We start from the raw sequence: 21,261 nt of genomic DNA on the forward strand, positions 1-21,261 counted from the left end.
TCAAAGTATGTATTAGATAAAATTGACCTTTAAGAGATAATGACTACATTAGAAGAAATATAAAAACAAACACAAAAAAATAAGCACAATTAAAAGCACAGAAAAGAATTAAAGTATAAAAAGAGGTAAAAGAAAAATGGCATAGGAATATTAAAGGAAGTAAAAGCCTTCTAGAAAAAAGCGATTAAAAAAAAGAAAAAATGATAAAGTAGCCAGACAGGGAGATGTAGTACGCATTTTATTGGAGTCCCCAGAAAAGAAAACCAAAACACTGAGACAAACAAATATTTAAAACCATAATTCAAGGAGCCCTGGCCAGGTGGCTCAGCTGGTTGGAGCCCCATCTCATGCCCCAAAAGGTTGTGGGTTGAATCCCTGGTCAAGGCACATACTTAGGTTACTAGTTTGATCCCCAATCGGGGCGCAAATGGGAGGCTGCCGATTGATGCCTCTCTCTTCTCTCTCTCTCTCTCTCTTCCTCTGAAATCAATAAACATATCCTGGGGTGAGGATTAAAAAAGAAAATTTAACTATAATTCAAGGAAACACTGCTGTGATAAAAGACTTGAAAATACATACAAACAAAATGTATAAAATACATGAAACACTAGCTAACCTAATTTTTAAAAGGTAGAGTGAATAATATACAAAGTAAGAAAGGACAGAAGAGACATGCTTTCCCTCTAAGGTACTCCTAACAGTTCACAAGAATGAAAGCTCACCCCTGAGGAATCAGGGACACAGGGCCAGAACACTGATAACCAAATCAAAATAACTTTAAAATTTCCTGATTCATCATAAACATTGAAATACTACTTAAATTTCATTCCACAATATTTGGGTGTCTGTCTTAATTGTAAGTCACATTTTTAATTGCCAAACCTAAAAACTCATCTTTATCTTGTGGCTCCCACACTCCCAGCACAGCCTTGAAACACCCGCTAGCATTCCCCAGTGTGGGAACTGATAACCAGTTAGGAGATAGACCAGTCCACGCACATCCCTGTGGGGACCTAGAACATAGAAAGTGAGGCTCAGAGGCAACGTTATAACTGTTTTCTCTCTTATGCACAATTTGAGAAGTTGTTCTCAGCTACCACTTACTTAGTCATGCCTGAGCCAGCTATGCTGGCCGATAAAACTTCCCAGGCTTGTATTCACAGAGGTTGTCCTCAGAAGTCAATCCAGTGAGGGTGTCCGTGTCCCACTGAGGTTGGAAGGGAATGACAGTCCCAAGGGATGCAAACTGCAAACTTGGTGGCCCTGTCTGCCCTCCTGCACTCTACCTCCTTCTTCGAACATTTAATCCAACTAAGAAAAGTGTCCTGGTGAGCACTTACAAAGTAGTTTGAGTCCCTTTGAGTAACTGCACTCTCCACCCATGACCAAATGAAGATAAGGCTCCTTCCGGCCAGCAGAGAACACTTCCTCAGGAGAGTCACACCCAGGTGACCCTGAATAACCTTTGGTTGGCTCTAGGTTCCATTTTCTTGTCTATAAAATGAACAGTGTGAAAAAATTGTCTCTAAGATTTCTTCCCTACATGGCCATATCTGTTCTGTAGAGATTCCACTTTCAACCCCTACCCCACCGCACGTCCCAGCATGCACATAGCACACCAGCTTTGGGTCACAGAGGGGGCCCAGGGTAGGCCATTCATAGAAGGCCAAAGCCTGATCACAGTGAGCAGTCCAAGGAAAGGACACCTGACCAATTCAAGTCCTTCCCCAGAAATTTTCAAGTAGAAGCTGAGAGAGAAAGAGATGCTGTTTCATTACTGGTTGCCAAGCTGCTGAATGTGGCCCTGGGGTTTGCTAGCAGCCATGATCTGTGCTGTAAGGAAAAGTTCATTTGATAAGAAGAGAAAATGAGGCCAATAAGCAGAGATGAGAAGCAGGCAAAGATATTAACTGGCAGTTTTCAAGACCCAAGTTTTATGTACTGATGTAAGTTATTTCTATGGTACTTTCTTCAATTCCACAGCTATTCATACCGTTGGAAAATGCAGACTTAATACATGCAGTTTTTCTACCCCTACTTGGCCACATAAGAATGGGTGCGGGGCCTGGAACACTTTCTTAGCAAGAGAAAAAGGGTCCCAAAGCCTATGCTGGTAGAGTGAATAACTTCCCAAGTTATTCCATGGGAAGTTCCACCTTCCATGGGAATAACTTGCCCTATCTCAGACTCATTGTGCGTGTACCCTTTTGTCCTGCTTAAACGCCTGTGTTACGTGTCAGCTGGCCAACCCCAGTATGAAACCTACCCCTGTGGGGAGCGGGTGGAGTCCTTCCACTGCAGCACAAGAGGAGTGCATCAGGCCAATTTCCCTGCGTTGTCTAGGAGAAACTCGTTGGCCATGGGGGACTGTCGCCCACTATTGGAGCTGATCTTGCTCTGCCTCTTCTTTACATAAGTGTCTTTCTATCCAGTGCTTGACTACCGTGTTTTCCTCGGTGACTCTGATACCAGGGGGTAATGGGCAGAAGTATTTGGACTTCTGTTCTTTATACCAGGCAGCAGATGTCATTTGCTTCACACATACCCCTTCCAATAAATCCCATTTTTGGCTTTAATGATGTTCAACAACGTGTTTGTGTCGCTTACAACCAAAAGAATCCAGATCACTATCCCTATTCTTTTTTAGTGATCTCACTGCTTCAAGAACTCTGGGGAACAGAGTATGGGTTCTCTCTTCTGTTCATCGAAACAGGTATTATTCATGTACATCATAGGAGAGGTAGAAACCAATCAAGATACAATTAATAGTTATAACTACTGTCATTTGTTGAGAACTTAATGTACATCAGGCTGTACGCTAAACATTTTATGCATTAACACATTTAGATTCTCACAGCTCGATCAAGAAGACAATATTATAACTACTATTTTACAGACAAGGAAACTGAGGCCTTGGGTGGTTCCATAAGTTACTCAAAATTCCAGAGCTCCTAAACTGTGGAATTAGAACACAAATCTTCCTTATTTTATACTGTACTCAATGGCCTGTTTAAAGTAGACAAAGTGCTTCCATCATTCCATCAGGAATTTAAAAAATGAGAATATGAAGAAGTGTGAATACTTTTCTATAGATAGCGTAATAACCCCCAGAAAAGGAAAGTCAGTGGCTTGATTGGCATTTTAGGTGGTTAATCACTTTCTCTTTAACTTCTACCAAAAAACAAAAACAAAAACAAACAAAAAACCCCACAACACTCTTACCTCACCCAGAAATGTTCCCAAGCTTTTGCAGTTTGATGTAAACTTGGGTAAAGGAGACAGAAAACTCAAATGGCCTTTATTGTTTGCAGACCAAATCGTATCTTCATTCAGAGGAATCCAATTAAGTATTAGAATCTTGATCTATCATTCTATTGTTCAAAGTCAATTTTTTTCTGCCATCTACTTTTAGAAAGATGACTCTCAAGAGAATATGGAACATCTGGTTAAGTGTTTTTCTAGAAATTATTGGGAGTAATCAGAGTAGTTTTAAGCCCAAGAGATAACATTCCTCTGAGGTAAGCGCCCTGAAATGATCCAATGATTTACGGTGCTTTAAGCCCTACAACCTAACACCAAGTTAAATTAATGGAATAAGATAAAATAGAAGCGTCTATCCATATATTCAAAGAACATATGCCTGTATTTGTATATAGTAGGTATTACGCCTCTATATCACTTTGCCGTCTTTGCTACAGCCAATAATTCAACAATAACTTTATGCCAGCCGAGGGGACAATAAATGGCTGACCTCGGCATACTTCATGCTGCATTAGTGCATTGTTTTGGCCAGCTAATGCTCCTGACTGCCCAACCTACCTCCTTTACTAATGAATCTGAATTTATAGGCCACCTCTTGCTGCTAAAGCACGGAGCGGCTCCTGCGGCTCATAATATATTGCAGTTCCACCCCTAAATCAGTCACGGGTACAGAGTTTCAGAATTTGCTAACTAATCCACTTAACTTTTTTAGTATTAACAACAGCTTTCTCCTTTCTAAGAAATGAGCTATTTAGTTAGAGCCTTTCTCTTTCTACATCTTTCCTAATACTCACTACAGTTCTAATGGATTGCCTAAAATGTTTTCCTCATCAGCCTGGAAAACGTAGGGTAGAAGGAATCAACTCAATCTTGCTCACAGAACCTAGCACAATGCCTGGTACACAGGAAATGCTTAATGAACACTTGGTGCAGTTTTTACCATTATGTGATCATAAAAATTGCATGCTGGAAATAAGTCTATGACCCGACCGTCCTATCTATCGACAACCACCTATTTAGTGCTTACCATGTACCAGGCAAGGGGGACATAAAAATGAATCAGGCTGTCTCTGCCCTCAAGTCGCTTACAAACTTGGAAGGTGGAATGAGACAGTTGCAAGAACTATAATCAAGGTGACTGATGTAGGTGCTACGAAAGGAGTACAAAAATAGTGCTAAGGGGAGGGCAAAATCCGAACAGGGAGAATTCAGTCTTCTTGGAATCTGGGAAGGAGAAGGAGGCTTTTAGATGGAATAGGGAGTGTGGTTAAAAATTTGAAGAAGATGGAAAGAAAACAAGAAGCAAACCAGAAGGCACAGCAGGAACAAAGCCACAGAGGCCAGAGAGTGCAGGATCTTTTCAGGAAGGTCCAGTTTGCAGAGAGCTTGGGTGGTAATGGTGTGGAGGTTAACCAAAGCTACACGTGGAGGCTTCGCGTGTCAGGACAGGAAGGGAGGCTTCATTCAGATGAACATGGCGTCCTGCAGGACAATGGCCTGTCTTTGACCATAGTCATCCCCAAAGCTCCGTTATACTTAGGCAGCCGTGATTTCCTTTGAATTTCTCCTTTCAGTAACAGTTTTTTCCTAAAGCCAGATACCTCTCCTCCCTGTGTCACCTCCAGGGCTGACTTCATTGTCCTTCCTTCCTCTGTTTTCAAACTCATCAGTAATTCCCAAATGCTGGATGCCTCCTGTGAACCGTGAAGTGATTCTCTGTTGGTTTTTTTTCTTGTATGTCTATGCTAGTGGTTTCCTTGGAGGTACAGGAAGGGATTCACTGTGGGTCAGGCACAGAGCTGCGAGCCTTCTAGAGTTTAGTTTCATTTAATTCTCACAACAGACTAATCACTTGGATACTGTTATCATTCCCTTTTTGGAGATTTGAAAAATAAGGTCAGATGGATTCAAAGCCAGGTGAGGCTGGTTCAGAAGCTGAACTCACCGTTATACCACATCGATTCTCTTAAACAGTTCTTTCCTAACAGCTTACTGTTAAAATGCAGTGCTTTTTTCATTGGTGTTCAATGTCCCTGCAATTATCTTCATACACGAATGGGGTTTATTTGACTATCTAAAGAGAGGAAAAAAAATACTGCAAATAACGGATTTATACGACCGATACACAAAGGGTGCCACACAGTCTCTGCTCTTCACATCGCCAAATATTATTTTTAAGTCTGGGAAACTTTCCAAATCAGAAATGCTTCCCTTATTTTCCCCCAAGCCAAATAATAACTGTCTTGCTTCCAACAAAAATAGAATGACAGAATTCTGTTTGCTTCTGGTTTTTATTTTTCCAGATTATATCAGAAAACACAGAGGGAAACAGTATTCTCAGAGTATATTAGGCGGTGATGCTAGATAATACATTTCTGAAAAGTGTGAAAACATACCCCTGGTAAATAAACATATATTGATTTAGTTGATTTATTCCTTCCTTATGTACACAAAAGGCTATCTATAAAATGTAATAACTGATTTGAACATAATATCTAGTTTGATGCATTCTCTTAGTCACTGAAATTATAGAGAAATCCAATTCTAAAATGAAGTTTTACTTTTGGAACCAAATGCTTTTTTATTAAGATAATGCCCTCAGATGAAAAAGCGGATGCAGTCTGAATCATAATATAAAATCCAAATATTTCCTATTTTAAAAGAAGTATATTTGTCATAAGATAGCTCGGTGAATTGCGAATTCTGAGGTCAAGGGTTATTTTTGGACTCTGATGACAAAACATACAGGGTTCACATTATGATCGGTCAGGGACATGTAGACACACATTTGGAGAAAAAAGAATGGTAAATTTTGAGAAAGAATTCTTCAGAGATGGTAAGAGGCTTGCTATTACATCAGAGTCCAGACTCAAGGCACCTGTGGGAAATAATAATAAATGATTGATAACATTTTCCCAGTGAGGGGGAGCAGAATATGCCACTTTGGCATGTGGGTTACTTTGAGCTGAAGGGAATTAAGGTGCAGCACACTCAAGAAGAACATTTACCATTCCCTTAACAACCTGAAAGACTGCAGATAGGGGCCTGGCTCAGAAAGAAAGCTATTACCAGAGATAATGTTTATGTGAAAGACCTATTTGCATGGCAGGACAAACACGCAATTACCAAGCATCAGCTCTTCTCAGCATCCTGTGAATTGCCCTCCTGTCCTCTGAAGCCCCAGGCCCCAATCCCATTCCCTGGTTCAGGGTTACACACAAACCTTAATTACCTGACTCCCTTGGGGCTCGTATTTTTATAGGGCTGCTGTGCATACAAAATTAAACTTGCTTTTCTCCTGCTAATCTGTCTTATGTTAATCCGGTTATTAGACCAGCCAAAGAACCTACAAAGGTAGAAGGAAAGTTTTTTCTCCCCTACACCAGCAATGGCATGCTAGCACAGGGGTGAGAAGGTAGGCTTTCCAAAGCTCTGACCTGGGCATGGCGCCAAAGGTTAAAATTCTCTCAGAAGACCTCCCCGGGGGGGCAAAGTTTAGTGCCCTCGCCTGGAAGTTGTCAACAAAGTTCAATATCTAGTCAAACACAGGAAATACCTCTTCTGGATTATTACTGAATAAAACAGATGTTTGCTGGAACACACACCCTCACCTTTCAGTTGTTTAAATATGGCTTCAGTCCCAAGTTTCCCAGTCCTCCCCACGTTTCTATGGATTTCATCCCCTGTTTTTTTTATACTTCCTGCTTTCTTTGAGAATACTTTGTTATTCTCAGGCTACTTGAGCTGAATATTTAGTTTATTAATTTTCAATCTTTCTTGTTTCTGAATATATGCTGTTAATTTTATAAAGTTTTTCCCCAGATATCCTTTTAGCTACATTCTCACTTTAGCCATTTTCTCATTTATAGTTCATACTAAATACTTTATAACTTCCATTAAACTTTCTGCTTTAACCCATTAAGAATTTAGAATTGTTTTCCTAAGTTTCTAATGTGTTTGGGGACATATAAGTTATTACTTTGACCATATTTAAAAATCGATTTCTGATTTATTACATTGTGGCTAAAAGTATGTTTAGTAAAATATTCTTAGGGATTTGTTGAAACTTCTTTTGTTTCCCAAAAGTGGTTATTTTGTAAAAGCTGCTTCATTTGTGCTTGAGAAGAATGGAATTTTCTATATGTCGTATGCAAGTTTCTGTATATTTGTATGTACCAAATAAAACTTGATAATTGTGTTATTCAAAACTTGTATAGCCTTTAGTTGTCTTGGTCACTCAGTTTCTGAAATCTTCTACTTAGTATATTATATTAATTTCTTCTTGTAATTCTGCTAAGTATTACTTTATGTATTCTTTAAATGTACTGTTCACTGACTCTAAAATCATTGTTGTTATATAAGCTATGTAATACTCTCTACTACTTTAGTCTCTACTTGTTTTTAACTTCAAAAATGGTTATTATTTATTAATAAGACCTATTTAGATGGATCAACATGTTTTAATGACTTCTTGCCTGATCATTGATTCCTCTTTTACTTAGCTTTTTATTTTGCAACAATTTCAAATTCACAGAAAAGTTCCGAGTACAAAAAACATACATATACATTACACCCAGACACCACAGTTGTTACCAGGTAACCATTTTTGCTTTATACGTATTATTTCTCTGAATATTTTAAGAGTGAATTCCAAACATGATGCCCCTCTACCTCTAAATACTTCAGTATGTGTTTCCTAAGAATCAGAGCATTCTTTCATAAAACCGCTGTATAATGAACAAAATCAGGGTATTAACACAAGTGCAATATTATTATCTAACCTATAGTTTGTATTCCAACTTCAATAATTTTTCCAATATTGTCTTTCATTGCAATATTTTTTAGTTTTCCTCCTGATTCTGAACCATGTGTTGCATTCGGCTGGTGTGTGTCTAATCAGAAGTTCCTCAGTCTTCTTTGTCTTTCCCGTCATGATATTAAGAATGCAGGTCAGTCGTTCGGTAGAATGTGCCTCAGAACAGCTTATCTGAGGTTGCCTTATGGTTTCATTCAGGTTATGCATGTTGGGCAGGAACAGCACACAAGTGACATTGTGTCCCTTTCAGCGCATCATGTCAGGGGACACGTGATGTCGTGCCCCAGTCCAGGTGATGTTCACTTTCATTACTTGGTTAAGGTTGCACGTAGCAGTATTCTCCACTGTAAAGGTACTATCTTTCCTTCTTCAGTTACTAAGTATTTTATGGAGAGATTTGGGGGGGTTCTGTTTATAATCCATTCCTTTACAAATTTTCACTCACTGGTTTAACATCCTTTGATGATTCTTATCTGAATCATTTATTTCTATGAGGGCTGCAAAATGTTGAAATTTGGGACCAGAGATGATTAGTACAAGTAAATAAAATAAATAAAAGGACAGGTATATGTGGATGTGTGTTAGCATTCCACAGACTCAGGGAACAAGTCAAAGGTGCCCACTCTCAACACTCCTCCTATTCAGCACAGTACTGAGAGTCCTAGCCAGAACAATTGCACAGTAAGAGGAAGAGGGAGAGGGAAGGGGCAGGAGAGGGAGAAGGAGGGGGAGGGGCAGACAGAGGGAGAGGGAAAGGGGGAGAGAGAGACATCCAAATTGGAAAGGAGGAAGTAAAATTGTCTGCTTACAGATTATATGATCTATTTACAAATAGAAAATCCCAAAGACTCCACCAAAAAAAAAAAAACTTGAGAAGTAACAAATTTAGTAAAATTACAGCATAGAAAATAAACATACAGGAATCAGTTGCATTTCTACACACTAAAAACAAAATATCTATAAAGAAAACAATCTCATTCACAATAGCATCAAAAATAATAATCTACTTCAAAATAAATGTAGCCAAGGAGGTAAAAGATCTGTACATTGAAAATTATAGGACTTTGATAAAAGAAATTAAAGAAGAGAAAAATGAATGGAAAGCTATTCCTTGTTCATGGATCAAAAGAATTAATATTATTAAAATGCCCAGATTACTCAAAGCCATTTATAGATTTAATACAATCCTTATAAAATTTCTAAAGGTATTATTGAGAGAAATAGAAAAACCAATCCTAAAATGCACATGGAACCTAAAAATAACATGAATAAACACAGCAATCTTGAGAAATAAGAATAAATCTGGAGGCATCACACTTTACAATTCAAACTACATATATTACAAAACTGTAGTAATCTAAACAGTGTGGTACTGGCATAAAATTAGACATACCTACACACACCAATGGAATAGAATCAACGTCCCAGAAATAAACTCCCACATATATGTTCTACTTAGTTGACAAAAAGCCAAGAATACTCAATGAAAAGGAATAGTATCTTCAACAAATTGTTTTGGAAAAACTGGATATCCGTATGACAAAGATGGAAATTGTACTCTTGTTTTACACCATCCATAAAAATTAACTCAAAATAGATGTGGGACTTAAGCATAAGACCTGAAACTATAAAACATCTAGAAGAAAACCGGGGGAAAAAGCTCCTTGACATCTGTCTTGACAACAGTTTTTGGGATATGACATCAAAAGCAATAGCAACAAAAGCAAAAATAAATAAGTGAAACTTGATCAAACTTAAAAATTTCTGCACAACAAAAGAAACAATCAACAAAACCAAAAAGCAACCTGAGGAACGGGAGAAAATGTTTGCAAACCATCTGACACAGGGTTTTTATCCAGAATATATAAGGAACGTGTAAATCTCAATAGCAAAAACAAAAACCGCCACCACCACCACAACAAAAAAATCCAAAGAAAAATAGGAAGAGGAACTGAATAGAGACTTTTCTGAAGAGGACATAAAAATAGTCAGCAGGTACATGGAAGTTCCTCAACATCACTAATCTTCAGGAAGATACAAATCCAAACCACAATGAGACATCATTTCACACCTGTTAAAAATGGCCACTATGAAAAAGACAGGAGAGAAATGTTGGTGAGGATATAAAGAAAAGGGAACCCTATATGCTCTTAGTGGGAATGTAGATCGGTACAACCATTATGGGGAACAGGAGGGAGGTTCCTCAGATAATTAAATATAGAACTTTCACATGATCCAATCCCACGCCTGGGTATAGATTTGAAAATATCAACTCAGATGTCATTTTGTCTAAAAAATGTTCATTGCAGCATTATTCACAGTAGCCAGGATATGGAAACAACTAGGTATTTGGTTACAGATGAATGAATAAAGAAGATACTATAAAAGATACATATAAGAGATATAGAGAAAGAGATATACACACAGTGGAATATTATTCAGCCATGAGAAAGGAGGAAACCCTGACATTTATGACAAGAGGAAAGAACTTGAGGGCATTATACTAAGTGAAATAAGTCACAGAGAGACAAATACTGAAATTGCTTATATGCAGAATCTTAAAAAGTTAAACTCATAGAAACAGAGAGTGGAATGGTGAATGCCAGGGGCTGGGAGGTGCAGGAAATGAAAACTGTCGGTCAAAAGGTACAGTCCTCTAGTCGTGAGATGAATGAGTTGTGGGGATCTAATGCACAGCCCAGTGACTGCAGTTAACAATATTGCATAATATACTTTAAAGTTGTTAAGGGAGTAGATTTTAAACATTCTCACACAAAACATAGTAAGTATATGAGGGGGTGGAAGTGCAAACAACTCTACTGTGATAATCATTTTGCAACATATAAGTGTATCAAATTATTGTATACCTGAAACTTAGACAATCTCACATGACAAATATATCTCAATATAAGTGGGGGAAAAAGAACACGCTCTTCTTCAGTATGGCCTCAGAGTGGCCTTTGATGAATCTCTTCTAATAAGTTGGGGACATATTATGTGTTCATTATGGAAGCCAGTTTGAAGTTATTTAGTGAAAATTCGTGTGTTTATGCTTTACGACTGGAAATATTTTGAAGGAAAAAAACCACATGTACAAAAAGAGACATGTATGAAAATATTTACCAATAGCAAATAAACACCAAAAGATGGTATATGTAAATGATGGAGTATTAATGTTAAATGTAAAAATGTAGAAAGAAGAATAAGACATTTAGCAAAATAACGTTTATGTAAGTTAAATAGCACAAGAATGGGTGTCTAAGATGGAGAGAGAAAAACTTTGGGACCACAGATGACTAGTAAAAGAAAAGAAAATAGATGAAAATAAGGATATAAATGGATGATAACTTTCCACAAACTCAGGATTTTAAGTCATCCGATTTTGTGCATCTGATTTTTTAATTAAATTTATTGGGATGACCTTGGTTAATAGGATTATATAGGTTTCCAGTGTACATTTCTTTGGCACTAGCTCTCTATATTGCACTGTGTGCCTGCCACTCAAAAGTCAAGTCATCTTCTGTCACCATATTAGGCCCCCTTCACTCCCAACCTTAGTACCCCCTTCCCTCTGGGAACCACCACATTGCCGTCTGTGCCCACGACTTTCAGTTTTATATCCCACATGTGCGTGGAATCACCTGGTTCTTACCTTTCTCTGACTGACTTATTTCACTTAGTATAATATTCTCAAGGTCCCTCCAGGTTGTTGCAAATGGTAGCATTTTGAACATTTTATGAATTTGACCTCAAAAGCAAGGGAAATAAAGGTAAACATAAATAAATGGGACTGTATCAAACTAAAAAGCTTCTGCATAGCAAAAGAAGCTGACAATAAAACAAAGAGGCAACCTACAAAATGGGAGAAGATATTTGCAAACAGCAACTCTGACAAAGCTTTTTCTTTTAAATTAAATGTAACTGCTGAAAGAATACAAATATGTACAAAATCTTTTGTTTAGAAGTTATTGGTGCCAGTCCCATGGGGACAAGTTTGCCAAAAGTAATCAAGAAACATAGTATTTCCTTGTCCCATTCCCCATGCCAATTCACCTCATTAAAGCATTTACCGTTTTTCCTCATTTAGGACATAAGAGAGAGATGTTCTCAATTCCTAAGCCGCATACTTGAACTAAAACAGTGATTGTCAGTTGTAAAAATATAATACCACAGCCAAGCACTGAGGAAAATAAGCCCAGGATAAACACCATCAAGTGGATGTTATTGAAGCCTCTTATTTCAGAGAAAATATTTGAAATGTCAACCTCAGAACTACCAATCAAAACATTTAATTTTCTATCCAAAGTTTGGAGTGTTCATGTAGATGGAACACCAGCCAATTTTATGATTACAATGAAATAAATTGGACAAATGAAGTGTCAGTTTTCAAAAGCCAGAAAGAAGGCTTATTTACCAGCAAGCCTTCCTCTTTATTTTATAGCAAGCAGCTGCAGAGCGTCTCGGCTTATACTCACCAGGACACACATAACCCGAACAGGAAGCAGGAAAATGCACTCAGTGGTTTTACCATCTTTTTGTCTTATCTGTCTCTACACACTTTTATTGGTTCCAGGACAATTTCCTGGCCTTCTCCTGCCCAAAATCTGCTTTCTGGTTACTCTTTCCATTTAGCTTAATTGAAATCCATTTCTGGACTGTTCTTTCCCACAGCATCCTGGAAAGCTTAGACTCTGAACTTGGCCTACACCTCATGGTTCTACACGTCCCTAAAACAGATAACTCTACTCATGAGTACTTTTCAAAATCTACTACCTCCCAGCCTCAACCAGCTCCTAAACCTGATCTTCACTACCCGCCATCTGGCTTTAACGAACTGGTGAACAATTTTAGTTTTTTGTGTTGCAGCATGTATGTGTTCAAATTATTCTTTATCATGTAACCTGGAGAGTTAGGATTTAAAGAAGATGCATTTGAGACTGTGTGGGGGCACATTTTTCTCCACAATGATTCGTCACTCTTGCTAGACAGCAAGAAAAGAAAAAAGAGCATTCAAAGACATTCTTGTGTTTAAATTTTAGAATGTGTCTCAAACACATCATGAATGAAAAGTAAGCAGAAACTCACCTCTGCCTTGGTCTGAAGAGGAAATATGCCAGCGAGAATTAAGCCCAGGCATGCACACACAAGCATCCCTTCATCTCTCCCTTGACAGCAACCTTACAGGAGCAGGGCAATGAGAAGCTGAAGCTACAGAAGGCAGGGTGAGGCGCTGTGAGTTGAGCCTTACAATTGCTTTTGCTGGCTCCCTGTTCGGGTTAGGCCCTAGGACTGAGGGTTCAATCCCCAGTCAGAGCATGTGCAGGAGACAATGAATTAATGTGTCTCGCATTGACGACTCTCTCTCTCTCTCATTTCCTCTCTTTCTAAAATCGATAAATATATCCTTGGGCAAGGATTTTTTTTAAAAAGTTATGCCTCTGGACCAACCTCTTCTCTCATGACTATAAAGATGAGCACCCGCCCTTCGGGAGGAACCACTGCCATTATAACTGCTGTAACCTACATCCTTCACAATAGGAAGTATGCTCAGACCTGGGACAGCCTTCCACTTTGGCCCGGGAGTAGCAGAGTGAGGAGATTCAAGACACAATTGCCATTCCTATCTTTACTTTTCCATCTATGTTCTCAATAAATGAGGTTCCTTTCTATTTTTTAAGTAAAGGGTTAAAGGATGTTTGCATAAATTAAACCACGCAGGTGAGCTAGGGAGAAATAAAATATGTTGCAAATTATTAATGTTAACCACAGAAGTCAATTACACAGTGTGTGGGCAGACACAGCCTCAATCAGCTAAGTTTTATCTTCACACTCACTCCACTTCTAGGACCTTCCCTGCAGCCAGACAACTTGTCAGGTCTGGGGAACGCAAAGTGATCCTCAGCTTTGAGGCAGTGTCCAGTTCACCTGGAGACTTGTCCTGAGTTTAGACTATGTGAAAGACTGCAGCCTAACCTCTTGGGGCCTGTGTTGTGTTTTTATATTCCCCTCTCTTTTAGAATGGACTGTACTGGAAATGTGTTCGCTCATGAGAATTTGCTATACCTGTGTTCTACAGAGGAGGGATCCCTAGCCACGATCGCCCAGTCCTGGGCACATCTGAGAGTAAGAGAGGAGAATTCATAACATTCATTCATTCATTCAAATACCATTTAGCAATCTAATGTGTGACTGGTTCTTTGCCCAGTTGCTAGGTGTACAGAGAGGAAAAGAACACAGAATGCTGTGGTCATGTGATCATCCCTGTTCATTGTCCATCTGTTGACAGGGAGAGCAACAATTTTGTTTCTGATGATTGTTTAATATCCTGCCAGATCACAGTGCTCTACACATAAGCACCACCCAGGGAATGTTGTATGGGTGCTGTTTGGGAGGAAAAGTGTACATGCAGCAAGGAAATTCCAGTGTTTTTTGAAAGAGCAACCCAGACGATAAAAAATAAAAAGTCCGGGTCATCCCTCAGCCTCCTCTGCTTGGTAGACCACAGTCTGGGGCTCAGCGTCTGGAGTCTTGCTTCAGGAGAGATGTGTGTTTGTTTTTCTGCCACAAAACTGTAAAAATCCTTTGCATTCAGACTGTTCTGTCACTTCCCAGAGATTTGGGAAGCCAGAGTTAGTAGGGTCAGCTTTCAAATTGCAGTTTGAGGATCACATTTTGAAGGAGCTATACATGAAAGCAAAGGCAAGCCTTCAGCAATGTTGTGAAAATGTGTTTTCCGCCTCATGAGCTGATTACCTCCCACTCACGACAGACAGCCCAGGAAGAGGCTCCAAGTAAATATTCACGGCGGTGGGTGTGCTCTCGTCACAGGAGCCTGGCAGTGCCTGATCCAAGTGTCAACACTGCCAAAGTAGAAATGCGTTTGATTTTGTTTCTGATTTTTACATGAAACCTGACGAAACTTAAGCCACAAGCATGTGAGCACCCTAAAGCTGGCACTCACTTCTTCCAGGAGTCGGCACCTGCTGGCCCCGCTTCAGTCCACTCACCCGGTCGTCATACATCTGCACAGAGAGTTTCTGAACGCCAGGGGTTGGGCTGGAGCTGGGCTGTCACAGGTGGCAGCCCCCAGCCACAGGGGCCACCGAGCATTTGGACTGTGGCTAGTCCTGAGATGTGCCATATGTGTAAAAATTCATACTGGAATTTTAGATATCTAGTCCAAATAAATGAATGTAAAATGTTTCTTTAATGATTACATTGATTACATTGTTGAAATGATAACATTTTGAGTATATTGTGTTAAATGAAATATAGTATTAAAATGTATTGCACCACTTTCTTTTTTACTTTTTTTTAATGTGGCCACTAGAAAATTTAAAATAACATATGTGGCTTAAATTATGTTTATGTTGGACAGAACCACACTAGACTCTGGGAACTCAGTGCCAAAGAAGACGCACACCGGCCCTGAAGGAACACCCCATCTTACCCACGTGGACTCATCCAGAGATGGCTCAACAGGCATGGGGGGGGGGCACTGACAAGAGGGGTTCCTGACCCTGGAAATGCTTCTCAGGTGTGTTAGCAGAACAATGGCCCCCAAACAATGTCCGATCCCAATCTTTGGAATCCGTGGACATGTTACCTTACATGACAAAAGGGACTTTGCAGATGCGATTCAATTAGGGATTTTGATGGGGAGAGTATCCCAGATTAAACAGGGGGGCCTTATGCGATCATAAGGGCCCCTAAAAATGTAAGAAGGAAGCAAAGAAATTTGACTGTAAAGATGAAGTCACGGTGATGTGATGTGAAGAAAATTCAACCTCCTGCTGCTGGCTTTGGGGGTGCAAGAAAGGGATTGTGAGCCTAGGATGTGAGTGGCCTCTGGAAGCTGAAAAGGGAAAGAAAATAGATTCTCTAGCAGGGTTGATCAATCTTTTGGCATCTCTGGGCCACACAGGAAGAAGAGTTGTCTTGGACCAAATATTAAACACACAAACACTAATGAAAACTGATGAGCAAAAAAAAAAAATTGGTTTTAAGTAAATTTACAATTGTGTGTGGGGCCGCATTCGCAGCCATCCTGGGCCGTGGGCTGGACACCCCTGCTAGAGCCCATCTACGAAGGAACGCAGCCCGGCTGCCGGCTTGATTTTAACTTAGTGAGACCTGTGTTGCACTTTCAAACTATAGAACTATAAGGTAGTAAAATGGTATTGTTTTAAGCCAGTGAGTTCGAGGTCATTTGGTACAACAGCAATAAGAAACTAATACATTAGGCAAAGCGATATCTAAGCTTAAAACCGAACAATTAATGGAAGTGATACAGGTGAAGGATGAGGGGCGGAGGGGAAGCTAGCTCTAGCAGGGAACCTGTGCAGCCGCGCGAACCCTTAGGTGCACCTGCTGCTGCCCAGGGCGAAACCCCGCCCAGTTCCAAAGCAGTTTGCAGATTGGCCCGCGGCGTTTTGGTGAACACCTGAGTCCACACTCCAGTACTTCCTCCTTCTTTATCGCACGAAAACACTGACGCCGCACAGGTTTCACGGCAGCTGATGTCTGCTCCCACCATTCGTCTTTGGGGTTTGTCAGGACACCCTGTCATCCTTTTATTGTAAATGCTGCCCGCAGGGGGGTTTGTTGTTACCATGTTGTTTTACTATCTAGTTGTTCTCTCTGTTTATAGGCGGAGTGGAGGCTATTAGGAACGATCAGAGAACTATAAACTGCTGCCCCTGCTACCCTATAGAATCAGACAAGGAAGTTGAGGCTCAAAAGTGAGGTGATTTTGGTCACATTTTAAGTAAATGGCAAAATTGTGATAGAATCAGGTCTGTCCAACTCTACTTAGGTGATAAAAAAAATCACCTGGATCTGACTTCCACATTTTGAGACAAATATTGACAGAGCAAAGAATGATCATAAGTGAACTCTAGCATTTATCCATTTATTTTTCAAAAAATACTATTGAGTACCTCCACGTGTCTGGCTTCCTTACCAGGGGCTAGAAACGCAACAACAGTAAGGTAGACTGGCTCCTGCCTTCCTGAAGCTCACATTCGACTGGAATATAAGAAATAGTCAAATGTAATTAATGTGCCTGATGCCTGGGGCTCCAGCAGCCCAGGCCCGGGAGCTGATGAGTGCTCCTCAAATCACAGCTATTATTATTATGTTGTATTTTACTCTGCAAGTCCTAGTAAGCATCCTGATAAATGCATTTACCTAAGTGTCCACCAAATAACCCACTTTCTTTGCCTCTGACCCACTCAAGGCTTCAGAAAGAACTGAAATGGTTCATTAAAAAACAGCAAGAATGTCCACTCCCTAAAACAAGGAGGCGATGTACCAAACCGATGGACACAATTCAGCCACTAAGGACTTCTTCCTCCTGAGTCTATTCAAGCCTCTCCTAGGAGGCTGCGAACTCCTGCAGTAGAAGGAGGCCACTTTTTTATTCTCTCTACCCTCCTTGAAACCTGCATGGGCACTGGATGCATAGTTAGTACTGTGCTGATTATTTGTTCTTCTAAAGTTTCGAATCTTCTTAAATGTGGCAACTTCAGCCTTGGCCAGTGTAGCTCAGTGGGTGGGGCATCACCCCACAAAGTGAAAGATTGCCGGTTTGATTTCTAGTCAAGGCACAGGCCTGGGTTGTGGGTTTGGTTCCTGATGGTTCTTTTCCTTTCTTCCTCCCTCTCATCCCCTCTCTCTAAAAAGTATAAATAAAATCTTTAAAGGTGGCAACTTCAGACACTCTGACAAATGATGAGAGATTTCCAGGCAGTGTGCTTTGCTATCCAAATCATCTTTATGCATAACAAACGTTGAACATATGCTTTTCTTTGGATTCTAGATCACCCTTTACTTGCTATATTACCATGGCCAATTTACTTGTCTCTCTGCGACTCTGTTTTCATACACAGAAAAGATATAAAAGAATAGTAATAGTACCTTCCTCTTGGTGCGAAGACGAAATGAGATAACACATGAGAGCACTCAGAACCTGTGCCTACCACAAGAGGCAGTCAGGAAATGTTAACTATTATTATTGATGAGAATTTTAAAAACAATCATTACAGAGACTAGTCTCAATGGACTGTAGCTATCCCTGAGGTAGTAGCTTTAAAACTAAACGTCAGAAGCTACATTTACATGTTAGTTATTTATAGTCTATGAATTTATGAACTACAGTTCATCCTTAAAATGTTATAACACGGTCTAACCTACTGTAATCTGCCACAAGCCCCATCAAGCGGGTTCTGCTAATTTTTTTTTGGTTACTATAACATTCAGTGTTTTATTTTTTTATTTTATGCTAATTATTAATATGGGAAATTATGTTAGTACCCGTTAAATTCTACCTCCTGGAGAACTGAGTTTTAAAAAGCAGACTCACCCAAATCTCTGTGAAGATTAGTTATATGTGTCAACTTGGAGGGGCTTTTTTGAATGAGATTAACATTTCAATTGTTAAACTAAAAGTAGCAAATCACCCTCCATACTATGGGTGGGCTTCACCAAATTAGTTGAAGTCCTGAACAGAATAAAAAGACCAGCATCCCTGAGCAAGAGGGAATTTCCAGCGGACTGTCTTTGGACGGGCACTGTACCATGTGTCTCCTGGGGCTGCAGGCTGAAAGCCCACTCTGGAGATTTTGGACTTAGGAGCTTCCATAACTGTCTGAGCCAATTTTCTCTCTGTATGTATTCTTTTATTGGTTCTCTTTCTCTGGAGAACCCTGACTAATACAGTCTCTTAAGTATTTTTTTATCCACATTTCTTTTAGAAGAATCCAGAAATAAAATACCCATGCTATGCATAGCTTTGCCTGGAGGCAGGGTGATATATAGTGAGTAAACTTAGGTTTTAAAGAGAAACATGAGTTTGAATCCTCGTTGTGCCATTTTCCAAATGACCAGCCTTGGGTGAGTCATTTCAACTTTCCCAGCCTCAGTTTCGTCATCTGAAAAATAGGAAGCAGGGTACTCACCCAGAGAGGGTTTGCAAAGACTGGTCAATGCTCAGAGGCTCCTGGCACACAGACACTCACCAAACTGTACTTAGCATTGTTAATGATAGCAAAAACAGTATTTTCTACCCTCAAGTGGTTCCAACCGCCACTAACTTTCCCCGGGCCTCACTTGAGCTGAAAGAAAAGTACACTTCTTGAATCTCAAAGAAAATCCTGGCTTTCATTCACTAATCAATATTCAACCAAGGGCTCTGGCCTATTTTTGTCATTTCTCTGATGTAAGCCTTGGGTAATCAACCTCATTGTTTAGCTGAATTTCTCTCTACAAAGTTATTTTAACAAGATCATAATTGGGTGCAATTATCTCCAGAGACTGAATTGTAATCACTACAGAATGGAATTAAATTTCCATATTATAAAGAAATGTAGTTAAGTGAAATGTCTTGCCACCTTTGACAAACTATTCATTTGCTTCTCTTTTTGCACAAAATTATCATTTGGAAAACTCTTTCCCACCAACACCCAGTGGGGCAGCTCACAGGCTCTATTCTCGATTCTGCATTTCCCTGGATAGGACGCCTCATGGGCAAAGGGTTTAGATTTATTGAGCAATGTTAAATTTCAGGTACTGTGATCCACGTCATTCCTTCTATCTGGCTTCATTTTAACAGCCCGCCGTAAAATCGGCATTAGAAGCTCCATTTTAGTGATTTGAAGATTCAGGCTCAAAGAGGTGAAGTGAGATGACCAATTGTCATCAGCATTCAGATTCAGTTTTATCTGATCAATACCATACATACCAAACAGTAATACCAGACTGTTATCAATACCATCCACACCACCTCCGTCGGACCCATAGCAACATAGTGTTTTTTCTAGACTCTGGTCAGTCCCTGAGCCTAATGAGAATTTCAAATGCAAGCAAAATAGTTCTTTCTCATTGCTGAGGAAGCTTTATAAGGGTAACATTTGGCTATTTCCCTCCTGTTAATATAGTAGAATATAGTATGATAAACATAACAATGTAATAAAATATAAAATATACCTGGGCAAGTTCTTTCTCACCAGATCAAGTCCTCCCATAATCCTGGTTAACTCTTACATCCACATGGACACCCAGCCCTCTCACGGCCCCATCTCCGCATCTCCAATGCCGTTTTCCAGCCTCAGCCACTCAGTCTCCTGACAGTGAGACTTTGTTACATAGAAACTATTTGGCCACTCAATCATTAACCATGCATTCCACCATCTGTCCCCTCCCCTTTTGCAGTAACTATTCCTGCTTTGCCCATCCTTTGACCTCCATGTGACCTCTAGTCTATTGATCCTTCTCATTTCTGCCAGTTCACTGTACCCCTTACCTGACAGTCCATCATTTTAATTATACTGTTACCTATCCCCTGAAATCCTTTGTTTCTCTACGTCTTGCTGCTTTCTATGACAAAAATCTTTAACTCTGGGTAAGTTGAGCTATGCACTCCATGTCTATAACTCAGCAGCTAAAAACAACTAGAAAAATGTCACGCAATAGGTCATGTTGGTTTCATTAAGGAACATCTGACTGTCTTCAAACTGGTACGCAGCACTTCCCTGCAGCCCTAACATGTTTCTCAGAATGTCCTGCTCACCAGCACGATAATTTCTGATCTTCGGTCCTTCTGCTCAATTCTCCGCTATCCTCCCCTACCTTACTTTAACGGCCCCGCACTCCAGCAGGTTACACCCCTTATTTTTTAGAGAAAACTAATGCCATCAAACGGAAAGTCATTGGCCTATGCTATCAGCCCTGCATACCATACTATCTTCTCTTTCTCGGGATTTTAACAAAGAAGTAACCCACTTCCTATCTACAGCTAACCTTCGCAGGTACTGAATTTCATCCTTCCAAACCTTCCTGGGAATGTCATGTGAATAATTATAGCATCTTTCTCCTATCTATTCAAATTCTTCCCCCTTAACTGGATCCTTTTTTTTTTTTTAAAGATTTTTAAAATTTATTCTTAGAAATAGGGGAAGGGAAGGAGAATTAAAGGGGAAGAAACATCAATGTACAAGAAATACATTGATCAGTTGTCTCTCGCACGCTCCCAACTAGGCACCTGGCCCATGACCCAGGCATGTGCCCTGACTGGGAATCGAACCGGGAACCTTTTGCTTTGCAGGCCAGCACTTAGTCTGCTGAGCCACACCAGCCAGGGCTCCACCAGCTTTTATTTACTTTTTTCCTGATTTACAATGGATATT

At 39.9% G+C, this 21,261-nt stretch overlaps 1 long non-coding RNA gene across 1 annotated transcript in view; it reads right to left on the reverse strand.

Moving 5' to 3' along the window:
* LOC139440881 (uncharacterized) overlaps positions 1–20,180 on the reverse strand; it is a 145,493-nt gene extending 125,313 nt beyond the window's left edge. The window contains exon 1 of the long non-coding RNA XR_011651169.1: positions 20,063–20,180. This is a non-coding gene — a long non-coding RNA (uncharacterized lncRNA). The remainder of the gene's footprint in view (positions 1–20,062) is intronic.
* Positions 20,181–21,261: the final 1,081 nt, after the last annotated feature.

Source organism: Desmodus rotundus, chromosome 4 (genome assembly GCF_022682495.2).
Source record: "Desmodus rotundus isolate HL8 chromosome 4, HLdesRot8A.1, whole genome shotgun sequence".
Taxonomy (NCBI): Eukaryota; Metazoa; Chordata; class Mammalia; order Chiroptera; family Phyllostomidae; genus Desmodus; species Desmodus rotundus.